Genomic DNA, 19,829 nt, shown 5'->3' with positions numbered 1-19,829 from the left:
GCATGAGCCGCTGCACCTGTATTTTGCTGGCTTTAAAATCTCAGTCACATTTGGCGTTTGTTTGAAAGAGAACAGTTGGGCCAGGCCCCCAAAGATTGAATCACTGCATCTGTTGGTTGAAGAGGACGGTTTGTGAGTGTTATGTGTTACTCAACTAGGTGTTCATTAAGCATTTGAATAAATGGTCTACTTAGTACCAGTCACAAAAGCTAGGACAGTTAATAATCCTTGCCCTCAAGAAGCTTCGATCTAGTTGAGGAGCCACAGGAACCTTTTCCTGCTACTGAGAAGAATAATTGTTGGTGCTTTTGAAGCATTTACTGTTACGGGGTACAATCTTAATGCACATGTATTAGTAGCCTTTAAACTCGGGTAGGTACAGTTGTTACACCTATTTTGCAGATAAGGAAACTGAAGTACAAAAAGTTTATGTGACATGCCCAATGTCAAACTGTTGTTAAGTGACAAAGCCAGTGTTTGAACTCAAGCAGTGGCTCCAGAGCAGGCAGTCTTTAACCAGCTACGACACGATTGTTATTTAAATACAGTTGGGATAAGTGCTTGAGAGAAATAATGAAAGGCAGGGCTAACTTGAGCATCAGGTGGGGGTGGGGGTGGTGGGAGAATTGTCTTTAAAGGAAAGGCAGTGTGGCTTACTGAGTGAATGAGAAGGGTGAGGTGTGAGTAAGAGAGGTGTGAGAGAGGCCCAGATTCATGTGTTTGCCAACTGTCCATCAAGAACAGCTTTGTCTGCTCTGTGAAAAGTTTTAGACTTTTCTCTAGAAACTGGGAAGTGACTGAAGGGTTTTAAGCAACAAATAAGATGATAATCTATACCAGGGGCTTGCAGACTCGTTCTGTAAAAGGCCAGATAGTAAATATCTCAAGCTTTGCAGGCCATGTAGCCTCTGTTGCAGCTATGCCTTTGTAGGACGGAAGCAGCTGCAGACAATACATTGACGAGTGGGTGTGGCTGTGTGCCAGTAAAACTTTATTTATGGATATAACACTTAAACTTCATCTGATTTTCAGTATCATGAAATACTGTTTCTTTTTCCAACCACTTAAAGATGAAAAAACCATTTTTAGCTTATAGACTGTACAAAACCAAAACAGGCTGTAGGCCAAATTTGGCCCCTGGTCTGAAGTGTGCTGATCCTGGCTTCCATCCCTCCTGCTGTTCTGTGAAGTGGGTGGGGGTGGTAAGAGAGTAGAAATGGGAAGACCAGCCAAGGCACAGAGTAGATGAGATGAAGAGGACACACGTCGGAGATTTCCTTAGAGGGAGAATGGACAAGATCAATGTGGGAGCTGTGAAGTAGCCTTCAGATTTCTCATGCGAGTGCCTGAGTAGGTCATGTTGCCATTGGGTAAGATCAGAAATGATGGAACAGGAGCAAGTTTAAGGGGCGGACTAGGTTCATTTACCCACCTGCCAGATGCACACGCTTGCCTTGCTTTCTGGCCACGGAGGCCCTAGCAACCACCCACACGGGGCACAGTTCCCATGGTCCAGAAGACAGGTGGCTGTGCCTACAACTAGGGTTCTGAGGGTTTGCTGCCCCTGGGTCCTTGTGTCACCCAAGGATTTGACCAAGCATACCCTCACACCGCAGGATTATTGCCCCAGAGACAAAAGAGGTTGCTGGACCCAGTTGGCCCCACACACTCACGCTGCCCACTCAGGCAGGCAGTGTCTTACTACAAGGATGTTTGTCATTCCTGCTTGCGGGGAGGGGGAGTTGGGCTCTTTCTCTAGATCTTTTCATTCTGCATAACAGTGCTACAAAAATGTGTGAATATGTTTTATAATAATAAATTGCTTTCTTACTCGAACCATGTTTCTGTATGAGCAGTGTCCTAAAAAATTGAGCTGTACACAAAATGAGCCTACCTTCCGTTTTTTTTAGACTTCTGTGGAAGTATTTCTGGAGCACAAATTTAGGGAGCTAAATTTATACAAATAATATGATCCTTTTCCCTTAAACAAGGGTACAGAGCAGCATTGTCCAATGGAAACATAATCTGGCCTGGTGCAGTGGCTCACGCCTAAAATCCCAGCACTTTGGGACCCGAGGTGGGAAGATCTCTTGAGCTCAGGAGCTCCAGAACAGCGTGGGCAACATGGCGAAACCCTGTCTGTACAAAAGTGGGAGGCTGAGGTCTCAAAAAAAAAAAAAAAAAAAAAAATGTAATTTTAGATTTTTCCAGTAGCCATATTAAGTAAAAAGAAATAGGTGAAATTAATATACTTAATTTAGCTCAGTATGTCCAAAATGTTACTTCAACATGTGATGGATATTGTTGATATTTGTATATTTTGTCATACTTATACTGTGAGGCATCTCAATCAGAACTGAGCACATTTCAGGTACTTACTGTCCATGTATGGCTACTGGCTGCCATGTATATTGGGCAGCCCAGATATTGTGAGGAGTGAATTGGTGTTGATAATGAGGTCAGTGCAGATTTTAAGAACTTTTGAAGAAATTATCTTTCTAAAACATGAATGATTTTAACCATTCAGGCTGACAGATGAGTATACTCTATTTCATATCTCATTTTCCTCATACTCTGTTATTACTAGTTTTGATCATTCTTAAATTTCATGTTCTTTAATATCTTAAGAATTAGAGAATTTTTGTCTTTGCTTTTCTCTATCTCTTTCCCACCCTCACCTGTGTCCCGGATCTTCTCTCCAGATTGGCCACAATTCTAGGAAAACTCATTCTTCATTGTTGTTAAACATTTAATTTCCTGCAGTTTATCAGGGCTATTATTACTGCCTTCCACCTCAGCTTTATCTTTAAACCATCCTTTAGAGATGAATATCCTATTTTTAAAGTCTTCAGGGAAACAGTTTTATGGCCTTTCTGGTTAGCACTTTATTTTCCTTTAGTTTAGTAATCCTATTAATAAAATTCTTCATCTATGAAACTTAGTCCTTCATGTTATATAATTAAACATATTTCTTATTTTCCTCAGTGGTATATATCTGGTAGCGTTATAATTGGCAATAGGATTACCTGTAAGTATTTGAAAGGGTAATTTTATGAACTAGTTTTACTTTTTCTGCCTTGTCTTTGTCATAATAATAATAATTGCAGTTTAATTTTTTCCTTTTTTAAAAATCTCCCAGCATCTGTTTTTAAAGTTGGGGAAGAGGTGTGAGAAAAAACAACATGATGTCAACCCTGCTTAGCTCACAGGAACAAGCGAGATAATTCATGTGAGAATGTCCTGTAAACTCTAAGTGTCTCACTTTTTAGGTTCTGTTCAATAATTAAGATGTGTATGTTCTGCATCACACACTGTCATCCGACTGTATATGACGTTCATGTGGGGATTGGTATTCCCACTAGAATCGTAAACACTTTTTCAAAACACTTCCTTAGTGACACTAATATATATATATGTGTGTGTAATATACATAGACACACGCCGCAACACAGCACATATCACCCCTCCCTCTCGAAAAAGCAACAACCACCAATCCTACATAGGGGGATCTACACATTTCTTACTAGAGTGGGTGCATACGATTGTTAAGCATATGATTGGCATTGTGTGTCATATAAGGAACACATAGAAACCTTTATGCGGTTCATTATTATTCCAGCCTTTTAACAATGGTGATTCAGGTTTCATTCCATTTATAACCCAGGTGAGTCTGCAGTCTTTTTCTGCCTTTTACAAACCAAGTCTGCTTTTCTGGTGTCTGTTCTATTGTTAGTCCCCAACGAGGCACTCTCCTGATATTCCTATGCTTGCCCTGGGACTGTCTTGAGCCTGCAGAATGCAGCAAAGATGGTGATGTGCCAGTTCCATGCTTTAAGCCCTAAGAAGTTGGCAGCTTCTGCTTTTGTGTTCTTGGGAGCCTCAAGTGACATGCAGTGGATGTTAGGAGGAGACACAAAGAAAGGGAGAATGCCCCGCCTTCCCAGCTGTGTAGCACCACCAGCCCACCAGATAAAGGCAGCCCAAAGAGTAAACTAAAAGTGAGCCCAGCTTTGACTGTAGAACCATGAGCACATGAAATGGGTGGTGTCAGTCAGTCAGCTGTGGGGTGGTTCGTACTACAGCTGTGGGTAACTGTGAAACAGTAATTTTCTGCTTTAGGGGCATATGTATGTGTTTGTTATTTTTGTTGTGTTATTTTGAGGCTTTAGTTGAAATAAACTGTATGTCATCTTTCAGGTTAATTTATTAGATATAATTCTGAAAATACTTTTTTTAATCCTAAGCAGATTATTTCTGCCTAGGAGCAGTTACTAATAGTATTACTAATATTAATAATAATGAGATTTGCTGAGCACTTACTACATGCCAGATGTTTGTTAGATATTTTCATTTAATCCTCACAAAGCACCTTATAGGATAGGTGCTATTATTACGTCCATTTACAGATAAGGAAAAGCACTCAGGAAAACTGCCCAAAGTCACATAGCTAATAACTACCATCTCATACTGTTTAGTAAAAAGTAGTAAATGGGCTGGGCATGGTGACACACACCTCTAATCCCAGTGCTTTGAGAGACCAAGGTTGGAGGATCATTTGAGACCAGCAGTTTTGAATACAGTGAGCTATGATCCTGCCACTGTACTCCAGCCTGGGCAACAGATCAAAACCCTGTCTCAAAAAAAAAAAAAAAAAAAAAGTAAATGCATTATCTTTTTTAAAAAAAAAACAAAACTCTTTTTTTCCTAAATCAAGTTTATTGAGGTGTAATTTGCATATTGTAAAATACCCATTTTAAGTGTAGAGTTGGATGAGTTTTGACAGATTTATGCACCTATGTAACCTCCGCCTTTATCAAAATATGAAACATTCCATCATCCCCACAAGTTCCCTCATGTCCCTCACACCCTACCCCGGCTCCCCGGGAAGCACTGATCTGCTCTCAATCATTCTGGGTTAGTTTCTTACCCTAAAATTTCACATAAATTGAATCATACAATATATACTCATTTTTGTATGTCAGTTAGCATAATGTTTTTGAGATTCATCCATGGTGTTGCATGTATAATTTCTTTTTATTGCAGAGTAGTGTTCTGTTGAGTGGATATACCTTAATTTGTTTATCTGATCACCTATTGGTGGATATTTGGGCTATCCCAGTATTTCACTATTAAGAATAAAGCTATTATGAGCATTTTGAGTAAATGTCTTTGTGGACACACAGTCATTTCTCTTTGGTAAATACCTAGGAGTGGGATTGCTGTGTCACATATGTGTTAAGTGTATACTTCAGGAGAAACTACCAAACTGTTTTTCCAAAACATTTTGACCATTTTATGCTTCCACTAGCAGCAGATGAGAGCTTTGGTTGCTCTGCCCATCCTCCCTGATACTTGGTATTGGCGGCCTTTCTAACTTTCTGGCCATTCTCAGATAGTAGGTTGTGGTTTTATTTGAATTTTCCCACTAAGAATGTTGAACGTCTTTTCATATACCTACTGGAAATTTGGATATCTTGGTTTGTGAAGTGTCTGTTCAAGTCTTTTGCCTAGATTATCAGGTTCTTCTTACTGAATTATATATTCTGAATAAAAGTCCTTTTTTAGATGTATATATAATGTTTTCTCCTAGTGTGACTTTTTTGTTGTTCCTGTGTTTCAGAGAACAGAAGAAGTTTGTAAGTTTGATGAAACTCGGTTCATCGTTTTTTTGGTTTTTTGTTTATTTGTATCATGTCAGGAATCTGTCTACCTGAAGATCATAAAGTTGTTTTTTTTTTTGTTTTCACCTTTAAGCTCTATTGGACTTGAGATAAAGTTTTTTTTGTGTGTTTGTTTTTTGTTTCCATGTTTTCTTCTAGAATTTTTCTAGTTTTAGCTTTTATGTTTAGGTCTCTGATCCATTTCTAGTTAGTTTTTATGTATGAGGTAAGGGTGAAGATTAAAAGAAAACAAAAAACAAAAAAACTTGAGGTCCCACACCTGTAAAAAGAAAGGAAAAATAAAATTTACAACTTTGAGAAAATTTCTTCTTTTTCATGTAGCATTCAACAGGTTTTGGCAAGTCTGCAGTCATCTACATCCACAGTCAGGCTGTAGAACAATCCATCAATCCAGAAAGCGTCCTGTGCCTGTTTCTAGTTAGCCCTTTGTGTTTTCTGTCCTATAGTTTTGTCTTTATCAGAATGCCCAATAAATGGAACCATATATTATGCAGCTTTTTGCGTCTGGCTACTTAGCACAACACATTTGAGATTTATTCATGTGTACACATACCATTATTTAATTCCTTTATATTGCTTAGTAGGACAGTTGACCCTTAATCAACACAGTTTGAACTGCATAGGTCTACTTATAGGCAGGGTTTTTTTTCCTCAACCAAATGCAGATGGAAAATACAGTATTCCATGGATGCAAAGCCCACATGTATGGAGGGCTGACTTTTCACATATGCAGGTTCTGCAGGGTGAAAAGCAGGGCTTCATCGCACTTGGATTTTGGTATACTCGAGCATCCTGGAACCAGTCCCCCTTGTATACCAAGGGATGCCTGTATCCCTTTGGGTGAATTTTTTCCCCCCACTTAAATTGCATGTTTTATTTCCTCCAATCCCAGCGATAGCACAGAAGCCCCAACATATCCAACCCAAACTGGTTTCGAGTACGTTAAGGTTATAGGGACTCTTGTCAGAACGTTGATACAAAGGACTCCCAAGCGCCGGGCACAAATGTGTCAGCAAACAGATGGAAGTAAACAGTGCACTGGCCCTAATGCTTCATGAGTCACTTTGATTTTGCAATGCAGTTTGCATCCTTGAAACTGCCAGTCTGGAGGAAGACAGGGTAGCGTGAGGGAGTGAAGTTGAAATTGCCTCCTATTAGCTCATCCTTTCAACATTAAATAGGCCAAGAGAGAAATGATTCCAGCATTTCACCACATATATTTCTTATGCAGTCTAAGGTGGGAATGCCATTTAAATGGGTCACTGCAAAATGCAGCAATTTAATTTTTCTGCAATCAAAATAAACCAGTATGATCTCACTTCATATAACTTTTGAAGGTTTACAGCAGTTAAAGTATTTTTACTTCTATATATGAAGGTTAAAAATTATTTTTTTTTTCATAAAGTACAAGAGCAACCAATTTCACCATCAAGTAAAGGTAAAAACTGGGATTCTTTTTTAAATTAGTCCAAAGTGGCATTTAGGAACTTAGTTGTAGGCTGCTGCGCTGACACCACGACAAACCAAAGTGTAGCATTGGGTCTGGTTTTGTGTCGGTTGTCTTTTCAATAACCAGTGCTCATGGATAAAGTTCTGGAAATGTTCCAGTTATAAGGCAGGGATCTGTTTGGATTCCACCATGGGTATGTTCCTTGGGTTGGATGCTGGAGGGTGAGGCACATTTTGCCGGACCTATGTCAACTACCTAGTAATCATCAAGGTCAAAAAATTCATTGTCTCCTCCTTGGTATTCCATTCCCTGGAAGTCTACTCCGTACCGCGGGATACCTCCAATTCCACCAGATCCTTTCACAAACCAAGACCCTTCTTGCGTTTTATCTGTGACAATTTCCAATGTCGCTCCACATTTTTTATAGTTGTTAGCAAACCATTCCAACAGGGGCGTGCTCTCGATAAGTTCATGTTCCTGTCCAGTCTCTTTGTCTGTGAAATGAGATTTATCCTTTTCTTGGTCTGGAGTTAGAGAATTTTCTCTTCTGTACCTTGGCAATGAAGAACATAATGTCATTATATCCAGATTTTCATGGACCATTAGAATTTCTACAGCTCCCATTTCCAAAGCCTTTAGTGTATCTTCAACCCCAAAACAGTACTTGGGCGTGTCCTGGGTGATTTCATCAAAGTATCGTTCTATTGATTTCTTCTCTTGAATGAATTTCACTTTGGAGAGGACTTCAGTAGATAACTTAGTAGCCTGGTTGAATCCATTTTCACCACCGTAGGATATAACAACTAATTTTAAAACTTTCTATTGTAACCTCTGATCAAACACACCAGATTGATTTAGTTCAAAGTCAGCGGATCCAGCTAAAACTAGACCAGCCACATTCACTTTGTCCCCAGAAATAAACAGCTGCACAGCAGTCTCCGCTACTTTCTGAACATAGTTATGTCGCTTTTCCATTTTTAAACGGGCAAACGCAAGCCTAACTATCCTCCTCTACTGTGTTTCTCTGGGAGATCCACAGTGAATTTGTGCAGGACTTCTCTTAATGTTTCCTTGGAGTGTGCCAAAAAGTGCACACTTCCATCTATTACAACGAATCCAAACTTGCTATAGTCTGAAAGTAGTGCTGTAAGAGCCCCAGCATGGAATTTGTTGTCACACAAATACAATGACGTATTAATTTTGTTTGAAAGATTCAAAGTCAATGTTGACTTTCTTTTTTTTCCTTTCCTTCTTCCGTTACAGTTGTTCCACAGTAAACAACCAGACCATCTGGAGGTACTTTGTTATACAGTTTGAGCCTTTGTTGTATAGATGTAATGGCTCCCAGGACTCAATGGTGGTTTACTCCTGCCATTAATTAATGTTAGATGCATTTCCAAACTCATCTGCTAACATTGTTGCCACTGGTGAAATCTGGTCTTTGGGAGGAATGATCAATGATATCATGCTGGTGCCATTGCTGCAGGCCGCCTCCAAGCTCTTTTTTTTTTTTTTTTTTTTTTTTTTTTGAGACGGTTGTGTTGCCCAGGCTAGAGTGCAGTGGCATGATCTCGTCTCACTGCCACTCCGCCTCCCGGGTTCAGGAGATTCTTCTGCCTCAGCCTCCAGAGTAGCTGAGGCTACAGGCGCGTGCCACCACGCCCAGCTAATTTTTGTATTTTTAGTAGAGACGGGGTTTCACCATATTGGCCAGATGGGTCTTGAACTGCTGACCTCAGGTGATCCGCAGGCCTGCCTCGGCCCCTGAAAGTGCTGGGATTGCAGGCGTGAGCCACCACGCCCAGCCCGCCTCTGAGCTCTTAATGAGCTTCTTGATCTTCCATATCTCCACCTTCCTGTCCACAGCACTGGGGTCGTCCACCATCTTCTCATCTCCTTCTCCCTAAGGGCCCAGTCCTGGGCAGCAGCAGCTGGTAGGACGCCGGCTCCCTCTCACCAGGGAGCTGCATATGTTGCAGTGCGCTTACATGGTGCCCGTGATATCACTTCTTCCACCGGGGCAGAGTGCAAGGCTGTGGGGTGGGTTTAACATAATTTAGGACATTTGGTTTGTTTCAACTTCAGGGCAATTATTAGTAAAGCCAGTATAAACATGCAAATACAGGTTTTTGTATTGACCATAAATTTTCGTTTGTCTTCCATAAATACCTAGGAATGAGATTGCTGAGTCATATGGTAAGTGTAGGTTAAGCTTTTCAGAAGCTGCTGAACTTGCCAAATTGCACTATTTTGCATTCCCACAGGCAGTGGGTGAGCGTATAGGTTGATCCACGTCCTAGCAAGCACTGGGATGGCCAGTATTTTTTATTTTAGCCATTTTAATTAGGTGTGTAGATCTCATTGTAATTTTTAATTTACATTTCCCTAATGGATAATGATGTTAAAAGCATCTTTAATATGCTTTGCCACTTGCATATTTTCTTTGTTAAAGTGTTCATATCTTTTGCTCAGTTTCTTCATTGGATTGTTTCTTGTTGTTGAGTCGTGAGGGTTAGGCATACTCTACTTGTGGGTCCTTTGCACATATTTTCTCCCAGTCTGTGGCCTGTCTTTTCATTCGCTTAACAAGGCTCTTAGTAGAGTTTTTAATTTTGATCAAGTCCAAGATGTTATTTTTTTCTTTTACAGATTGTACTTTGAATTTTATACCTAAGAATCTTCACCCAACTCAAGTTTGCAAAGATTTTTTTCCAATGCTTCTCCTAGAAGTTTCATAGCTTTTACATTTAGGTCTATGATCTTTTTGATTTTGGAGACAGGGTCTTGTTCCGTCACCCAGACTGGAGTGCAGTGGCACAATCACAGCTTGCTGCAGCCTCAACCTGACAGGCTCAAATGATCCTTCCACGTCATCCTCCCTGGTAGCTGGTACCACAGGAGCACACCACCACACCTGGCTCATTTTTTGATTTTCTGTAGAGGTGAGATTTCGCTATGTTACCCAGGCAGGTCTTGAATCCTGGGCTCAAGCAATATGATCAATTTTGGATCCTATACATTTTTATAGGATACAAGCCAAGCTTCTCTCTCTTCTGTTTTTATTTTAAAATTTTTTTGTAGAGGCTGGTCTTGCTGTGTTGCCCAGGCTTGTCTCAAACTCCTGACCTCAAGCTGTCTTCTCACCTCGGCTCCAAAGTGTGGGGATTACAGCCATGAGCTACTGCCGCAGCCTCTTTTATTTTTTCTGATATTGACATCCAGTTGTTTCAGCACCATTTGTTGGAAAAGACCGTTCTTTGTTGAAAATCAATTGATCATACATATGTATGGCTCTATTTTGGGAGTGTGCATTTTCTTCCATTAATCTGTGTTTGTCCTTAGGCCAGTACCACACTGTCTTAATTACTTTAGACTCCTAGTAAGTCTTGAAATCAGATACATACTTTGTTTCTTCTTAAGATTTTTTTATTTTTTTCTAAGAGATTTTTCCCTTTTTTTTTTTTTTTTGTTGGTTTGTAATAAGTACCTATATTGAAGTGGACTAAAAAAAAGTCCAGTTTTTATTTCTAGTCCATTTTTCAGAATCGCATTCTCATCTTCCTAGTGTTTCATCTTCTCATATCACTCTTCTGACTGGAAAACCCCTAGTGGCTTTTGAAAGAAAATCTTAAGCATGTTTTTTTAAAGACATTTTCAGGCCAGGCACAGTGGTTTCGCACCCATAATCTCAGCACTTTGGGAGGACAGAATGGGTGGACCGCTTGAGCCCAGGTGTTCAAGACCAGCATGGCAGCATGGTGAGACCCTATCTCTACAAAAAAAAACTCAGTGGGCCTGATAGGGACACCCCTGTATTCCCAGCTACTTGGGAGGCTAAGACAAGAGGATACCTTCAGCCCAGAAGTTGGAGGCTGCAGTGAGCTCTGATTGCACTGCTGCACTCCAGCCTGGGCAACCGAGGGGAGACCCTGTCTCCAAACAAAAGACATTTCTAAGGTGGAGGAGGGTAATATTTGATTTTCACAATTAGTAGTACCTTTCTCCCTGTTGAGACTACAGGTTCCTTTTAGGTTTCAATCAGGTATTTTATACGGACTCTTCCACAATTACACGTGGAGTAGGACTTAAGTTGGTGTTTGTGAATTCAAGGTGTTGATCATAATTTGGGAAAAGCTTGATTGACTATGGGATTGTGGTACAGAATTGAATAACTGTTTACTGAATATGTATGTGATGGGTACCAGGTACTGTGCTTTATATCTGTGATTTCATTTAATAATTATGATGCAGAGAGATTTTGCAGCCCAGAGCGCTTAACTTCAATGTCTTGACACAGTTAGGATTCACACCACGATCTTGAGTTTAAATCCTAAACCTTTACCCACTGTCTTCTTTCTTTTCTTTCCCCCCGCCTCCCTCCCTCCCTCTCTCCCTCTCTTCCTTCCTTCTTTCCTTCCCTCTCTCCCTCCCTTTTTACTCTTGTCGCCCAGGCTGGAGTGCAGTGGCACAATCTCGGCTCACTGCAACCTCCACCTCCCAGGTTCAAGTGATTCTTGTGCCTCAGCCTCCCCAGTAGTTGGGATTACAGTTCTTGTGCCTCAGCCTCCCCAGTAGTTGGGATTACAGGCTCGTGCCACTATGCCCAGCTAATTTTTTGTATTTTTAGTAGAGACGAGGTTTCGCCAGCTGGCCTCGAACTCCTGAGCTCAGGCAATCCGCCCACCTTGGCCTCCCAAAGTGCTGGGATTATAGGCGTGAGCCACTGTGTCTGGCCTATTGTGTTTATTTTTAATATGTTTCTCCCCATTAGAATTTATATACTGAGGAAGGGGTTCCCATGCTTAGAATTGTGCCTTGTACTTAGTAGCTGTTTAACAGATAGATACTTGAGTAAATGAATGAATTAATCTGTAGTCAGAACTTTGAAAACTTGGGATTCAGAATGGAATGGAATGGAATATTGCCATGCTTGGAACTGTAAAAATACAGCTGTTAGGAGGTAGAACTGAGAGAAGGGACAATTGGAGAGTTAATCTTCTTGTTCTACAAAAGGGATTCTGTTTGTAACTGATGAAACTAGGTAGAGGTTTAAGTAAATGTATAACCAAGCTGGAGGGAAGAAACCTAATAGCTGTTCTGCGGGAATGTCATCATTTAGTCAATAGGGAGGTAGACATCCAGAAGTCACAGCTTGCCGCTTGCCTCTGGCCAGTAGCTTTTCAATTGTATCTTTTTAAGAGAGGGTCTCACTCTGTCACCCAGCCTGGAGCGCAGCCTCGACCTCCAGGCCTCAGGTGGTCCTCCCAAGTACCTGGGAGCATAGGCGTGCACTACCATGCCCTGCTAATTTTTTCATTTTTTTTTTTTTTATAGAGACGGGGGGTCTCACTGTGTTGCCCAGGCTGGTCTTGAATTCCTAGGCCCAAGCAATCTGCCAGCCTCAGCCCAGCCTCCAAAACTGCTGAGATTACAATTACTGTATCCATTCAATTCAGTGGTATTCACTGAGTTCTATTCTGCAGGTTTCATTGATGTTTGATTTCTTTCATTGATGTTTCTCCTAAAGTTGGAGAGCTGCTTCTCTTCCTTAATTGCCTCCAGTACTTTAACCTCTATTTGTCTGACCTTTTCCTTGAAGGCTCCTCAAGCCAGGACCTACACACCTTTTGTCAGGGGTGTTTAATTAGAGTTCTACAGGGCGCACAGGTGTATCCCCATGGGCACATTTAATTTAGGGTGAGTAAAATGGAGCTGTAAGTGGCTGAGATCGTTTTCTGTAAGGTGCATTCATCTTCATGGTCGAGTGTGTGGCACCCAACGACTGCAGCATCCAGCAAGAGTTCCCTGTAACGCTGAGAGCAAAGGGGAGCCTAATCAATATGCCCCCTTGGATTTTTAAATCTATTTAAATATTTCAGAGATACCATTATAACAAGCCACATGGAATGAGGTAAACCAAAAATGTGTTTATAAGGAGGAAGGTTCAGAGGAGACGAGGAGGGAGTGTGGGATCTAGAGAACAAGGGGATAGAACAACTTTTGTGGAAGGGGAGGGTGGCTAACTCTTCCTCCAGTGAAAACGTCAGACTGTGTAAGGCAGACAGGGCTACGTGCCCAGCTCAGGGGCTCCAGTCACTGTGTTTGATGCGTATGCACCAAGGCTAGGACACTGGGTGAGTAGAGGATAGCAGCAATTGGGACATTGAGAGTGCCTTCCTCATAGCTCAGAAGTCATAGCATATCCTCAGTGCCTGGCCCATAGTAGGTGTCCTTTAAGTGATTATGAACTGAGTTGCTGGTAGGAGCTGGAGAATTAGGGAACACCCTGGAGACGATAGGTGATAATAGATGAACTTGTTGCATGAGGGCAGTGGCTCCTAAACATCAGAACTGCACAACTGAATCACCTAGGGGGCTTGTTCATACTTCCATTCTGGAGTTGCCCATCCAGTAGGTTTGAGTGGGGCTCAATAATTTCTTACAGGTTACCATGTAGTAGTAAGCTGCTGGGCCCACACTTTGAGAAAGAATTACTACTGTTGGAGGCAAGGAAGAAGCCACTCGGGATTCTAAAGCAATGGGATGTGGAGGGATAGACCTTAGCTTGCTAAGGGTCACCAACCCACATGGTTTTGAAATTTTCTGTAGCTGAGCTCAACAGGCTTACAAAGGCAATTGATTAGATTAAGATCATAGAGGTTTGTGGCCGGGTGTCGTGGCTCATGCCTGTAATCCCAGCACTTTGGGAGGCTGAGGCGGGCAGATCACGAGGCCAGGAGATCGAGACCATCCTGGCTAACACGGTGAAACCCCGTCTCTACTAAAAATGCAAAAAAAAAAAAAATTAGCTGGGTGTGGTGGCGGGTGCCTGTAGTCTCAGCTACTTGGGAGGCTGAGGCAGGGGAATGGTGTGAACCTGGGAGGCGGAGCTTGCAGTAAGCCAAGATTGCGCCACTGCACTCCAGCCTCGGTGACAGAGCGAGACTCCATCTCAAAAAAATAAAAAATCAGATTCGTTAAAGGGCCCTATAGAAGGGAAATTGGAGACTTCTTAGAACAGCGCAGTGGACGATTTGTCTTGGGGCTTATACTGTGTAGGGAAGAAAGAAACCTGGTGGAGATTGGAGATTCAAGGTCATAGTTTAGTATATTTCTAACATTTTTGTCTGCAGCCACCTTAGTAAGAAACACATTTTACACTGTGACCCAGTAATAAATGTGTGTATAACTGAGATAGAAGGTTCATAACACCTTTCTTGTTTGTAGTCCATGCTGGCATTCCTATTTCTTAAAAAAATAGTGTGGGTCATGGCACAGTGTATTGACTTCATGACTAGTTAGGCCACACCACTGATTTGAAAACATTGCTTGTAGAGATGGTTTGGATTAGATGATGAGAATCAGAAAGGGAGACCACTGGGGAATACATGGTCCTGTGTATTGATTGATAGGTGGGAGGAAGGGCAGATGCCAGAGGAACAGCAGTCTGGGTGGTGACCAGGCACTTCTTGGTATGCTCAGGAGCTGGGTTGCTGAAGTGGCATGGAGAGGATTACTGGTGCAAAGGCCATGGGCTTTCAGGCTAAGCTGTTAGCTTGTGTCCATGGTCATCAAAGCCCCTTAAAGTTATGTTATGAATTTGAGGTGATGAAAGCAGCCCTGGAATGGGTTGGGTCCTAGATACATTACATTGGTTCTAATGGACTCCCCTTTCTGCAGAATGCCTTGATAGACTAGTTAATAGATTGAAAATCTGGTCTTCCCCATCATATCCCAATGAACAAGCAATGTATAAACTGTTTGGGAAAATGCTGGGCTTGTAGGGAGTCGGTGGGAGGGGGGACAGACCGTGGCTGGAGGGCAGTGGTACCCTCACGCACACAGCCTCAACCCTTGGACTCAAGCGATCCTCCTACATCACTTTCTTGAGTAACTGAGACTTCACCACACTCAGCTAATTTTTATATTTTTTTGTAGAGATACGGTTTTACCATGTTGTTCAGACTGGTCTCAAACTCTTGGGGTCAAACATTCCACCCGCCTCGGCCTCCCAAAGTGTTGGGATTACAGGCATGAGCCCCCACACCTGGCTAAAAAGTTAGTTTTTAGGAGAATAATCATGATAACAAAGTCAATATTAATCTGAAAACTTAAAATAATTCTGTAAGCAGTGCCTGTTTTGCAATAATCACGAGGTATAAGGTTGAGTCAACACCCCTGAAAGTACATACAGCTTCTGTAGTGAAAATACCAGGTGAAAAATTCACTGTACCATTTTATCATTGGAAAAAAAATAATATGATGCTATTCCCCGATAAACGCTTAGAATAATTTTTTTAAATAATTTTTATTTTTAAAAACTAAGGTGGGTTTTGGTTTGGAGGAAGAATATTTGACAGTTAATTGTGGGAATTGAGATACTGCCTTTTAAAGCATTTGTAGTAATTTATGTCATTACATGAGTGGTTTGTGTTTGAGGATAAACACATGTCTGAGTATGGGCTACTTTTCCATTTATTTGGGATCACTCCTACGTAGTTTTCATGTAACATTTTTCCAAAGAGTTGATCTGGAGTGTGAGATTGTCTTCAGCAAAGAACAGTGTTTCCAGACCTGAATTTGCTAAGGACAAAAGCCAAAGTAAATATATGAAGTTATTGAGAGAAAAAGGTTAAAGATGATCACAGTAGAGATCACAAATGCCTTTTTATGGCTGCAAGCAGACTACATGAAAATCCTAACCAAAAGATGTGAACTACGTCTCCAGAAGACACTCCTTAAAGCCAGAAATTATAACTAGAACTGAGAACACTTGAAAATGAGCGATGGGGTTTATTTATGAAGATTCATTAGCATTTAATGCTGACTTGTCAAGATTTCAACACTAATTATCTAATAATAGCACTTTCAATGGAAATGGCAGAAAACAGCATGTTAGCAAACATAACCTTCCTATCCCTTCTGGATTATTTAAATAATTAATGACCTCACCCTAGCGGGAGAGCCCCAGGGAGGAGAGACCCAAGGGAAATGTCATTTTTCTTCAGTGCCACTTCTGCTAATGAACAATACCTTTCTCCCAGGGCCAGTCTGAGAATCCAGTTTTCACCCTGGAGAAATAAGTTTTAAATTCTGGTATCCCAATTTACTATTCGTGAAAACAACAGTTGGCTGTCAACCTGCGATGTGATTTTGGTTAGACTACATTGTCTGTTACCAGAATGATTACTTAGTTTTTAACCGAAATGTTAATTTAGCCTGTCAAATAGTATATGCCCATTGTGATACAAATGAGGAGCTCTTCTCTCACTACATGTTTGCACTTGATCTCATGCTGTCTTGCTTAATGTGTGTAACTTTCTTTTCTGTTCAAATGTGGCTTCCTAAATTTCACAGGAAACTCCTGAAACTCTGCTCCCCATCCCTTCACTCCCGCAAGTCAGGTTGTTGAGACTTGACCAGTGCCAGTTCAGAGGACTGTCTGATCCAGGGGCTTCCGGTTGCCCAGTGCTTAGGGAGCTTATCCCATGTATGATACTTAGCTCCTCTTTCACTGTTTTTAGTCCAGTTCTACTACACAAAATGTTGCAAAAGTCTTTTAAATTCTATTATTTCCTTTTTTCTTTGTAACTCTTGCCCATATCTTTAGGGAGAAAATGATCTGCTTTCTTTCCTTTCCATTTGTAAGCAAAACAAAAACCCCACAAACCCTTATCCCACCCACATAAGGGTATAAAAAGCCCACCAGAGTCCTTAGAAGTACCCTGCAAAAGCTCTTAAGAAGTTTTTTGTCTTCTTTCTTTCTAATTAAGTTTCATTTCTTTAAGCAGTAGCATTCAGTGTAAATAACAATTTTTTTACTCCTAATTTTTCAGTTTCAATAACGTAAGAGAGGAGTTTTCCCCTTGCTGTTTTTATTACCTGAAGTAGTTCTGCTATATTTTGAGTTAAATTCTCCTTTACAGGCTAGCATATATAACATGGTTTATTTTCAACACAATTCAATTTAAATTTGTGGAATTCTTGAACTATTGTATTCCTATATCACAGGCAGGCCTGTGATTGGGTACCAATAAATACTAGTTGAATTGTTTCTTAATTTCTGATGAACTGTGTTTTCTACTTCATTTGTATAAAATTGAGATCTTTTGTAGTATCTGAATGGCTAAGAGTGACATTTGGAGGTCTACGCTTTAATTTCATTCATTTGTTCAGAAATCTCAATGTTTACAGTGTGTCAGCTGGCCCTGTGCTGGCTTCAGTAGAGTGTTCACTCAATGAAGATAATTTCAAATAACTTAATAAAGCAGTAGCTATGAGAATGACTTTTAAGGCATGGGTACTACCTTAGGGTGGTCTTGAAGGTTTCTCTGTGGAACTAACATTTGAGCTCAGATCAGAATGACAAAGATGAGTCATATATTCAGAGATGGGGGGATGGGCGTTGCTAGAATAAAGGGGCCAAGGCAGGCAGGAACTCCAGGAGCAGAAGGGATGTGACTGGAGCCTCAGGACGGGTTGTTGGGGGCTGTTGGCAGAAAAGGTCAGAGTGGTAGCCAGAGCAGGGATGGCCTGGTATTTGTGGGCCATGGCTAGAAGTTGGGAATTGATTCTAATTGCAATGAGGATTGGAAGCAGAGAAGTAGCATTTAATTTTCAAATGCTCATGTAAGTTGCTTTGTAGAGAATAGTTTCAGGTTTTAGTAATTCTAGAGACATTTCAAACTGTATATTGGGCCGCTGATAAGGAGTAAATAGGTCTGCCAACTTGTGGCCTTTCCTTCCCAGCAACCCCTACTTTTTTTATTTTAATAAGACAGTCTCACTGGTGCCCAGACTGGAGTGCAGTGGCGCCATCTCGGCTCACTACAACGCCCGCCTCCTGGTTCAAGCTGTCTTCCTGCCTCAGCCTCCTGAGTAGCTGGGATTGCGGGTGCCCATCCCCATGTTTGGCTAACTTTTTTTGTATTTTTAGTAGAGACAGGGCCAACCATGTTGGCCAGGCTGGTCTCGAACTCCTGACCTCAGGTGATCCACCCGCCTCAGCCTCCCAAAGTACTGGAATTACAGGCATGAGCCACCACACCCGGCCAGCAACCACTACTGTTAAGCCAACTTTTTAACAATTTAAATTTTGAGGAATGCCTTTGGTGTGAAAACGTTGTGCAACTATACCTATCCATAGTTTGGAGGAGAAACAAGCGGAAATTAAACCCAAAAGTGTAAGATGGGTGTTACCGTGCCTCTCCTTCACTCTCACTGCACGTCCTGTTCTGGTGGAGTTAAGGACACCAGGCATATACAGCATGTGTGTAATAATGTTCCGAGGATGTGAGAGAGAAGGAAGGGTTTGGAGGTGAAATTGGGGAGGGACCACTTCCTCATTCCTGGTGATAAAGTCATCTGAACTATGCCTCTCATGCGGTTTCTTCACAGGGCACATACCCTGTTCTGAAGTCCTCCAGTAGACATTTTAGGTAACAGAAGAGTGAGAAGCTCTAGTTGTTGATTATTAACATACAAGTTCAATTATTGGCGATTTTGTGAAATCCATACATTTCTTAATTGTCTAGATACTGCTAGGCCTTTCATACTGAATGAGATAGGATTTCTAGCTTCAAAGGAGTTTTGTTTTTTTTTTTTTTTTTTTTTTTTTTTTTTTTTGAGACGGAGTCTCGCTCTGTCGCCCAGGCTGGAGTGCAGTGGCCGGATCTCAGCTCACTCAAGCTCCGCCTCCCGGGTTCACGCCATTCTCCTGCCTCAGCCTCCCGAGTAGCTGGGACTACAGGCGCCTGCCACCTCGCCCGGCTAGTTTTTTGTATTTTTAGTAGAGACGGGGTTTCACCGTGTTAGCCAGGATGGTCTCGATCTCCTGACCTCGTGATCTGCCCGTCTCGGCCTCCCAAAGTGCTGGGATTACAGGCTTGAGCCACCGCGCCCGGCCCTTCAAAGGAGTTTTTAAGATAAAGACTTATGTTACATATTTTCAGATTACTCTTATTATTATTTTTTTTTGAGACGGGGTCTTGCTCTGTTGCCCAGGCTAGAGTGCAGTGGTGTGATCTTGGCCCACTGCAGCCTCTGCCTTCTGGGTTCAAGCGATTCTCTTATCTCAGCCTTCCAAGTAGCTGGGATTACAGGCACCCACCACCACACTCAGCTAATTTTTGTTATTCTTAGTAGAGACGGGGTTTCACCATGTTGGCCAGGCTGGTCTCAAACTCCTGACCTCAGGTGATCCAACTGCCTCAGCCTCCCAAAGTACTGGGATTACAGGCATGAGCCATGGCACCTGGCCGTATTACTCTTTTTAAAAGCTGTACTTGGTAACACTTCTAATGGTCATATATGAAAGAATACAACGAAACTAATCATTTTAATTTTCATATTAACATTAAATAGCAGGATTCCAAGGATACTAGAGGAAATTTAGCTTACTTTAAACCTTTTAGTTTACCTTTAACAGAATATCTGATGTGCTTGTTGGTCAGTAATATTTGTTAATGTCACAGACAAGTTTACTTGGTAATAGCTTAATTGCATAATATCCTCATATAAAGCAAATTAATGAAATTTATTTCATTTTTTGAAATTGCCCAAATGCTAATTAAAGGAATGTTTTTTGACCCTAATACCTTCAGCTTCTTCATCTATTAGTGGTTTTTTAATGAAACAGCAAAATTAAAAATTTTTACCTTTATATGCCAACACACACTAAGCTCTTGTTCTCCTTTATA

At 41.3% G+C, this 19,829-nt stretch overlaps 1 protein-coding gene and 1 pseudogene across 2 annotated transcripts in view; one reads left to right on the top strand and one right to left on the bottom strand.

Annotated features, from left to right (window-relative positions):
* Positions 1-19,829, top strand: part of RHEB (Ras homolog, mTORC1 binding) — a 52,158-nt gene that overhangs the window by 9,343 nt on the left and 22,986 nt on the right. The window lies entirely within an intron of this gene.
* On the bottom strand, positions 7,387-8,779 carry LOC715424 (eukaryotic peptide chain release factor subunit 1 pseudogene; annotated as a pseudogene).

The sequence above is a fragment of the Macaca mulatta genome, chromosome 3 (genome assembly GCF_049350105.2).
Source record: "Macaca mulatta isolate MMU2019108-1 chromosome 3, T2T-MMU8v2.0, whole genome shotgun sequence".
NCBI classification, from domain to species: domain Eukaryota; kingdom Metazoa; phylum Chordata; class Mammalia; order Primates; family Cercopithecidae; genus Macaca; species Macaca mulatta.
Note: the sequence above shows the minus strand (reverse complement) of the source record. Positions and strands in the feature narration are given on the sequence as shown.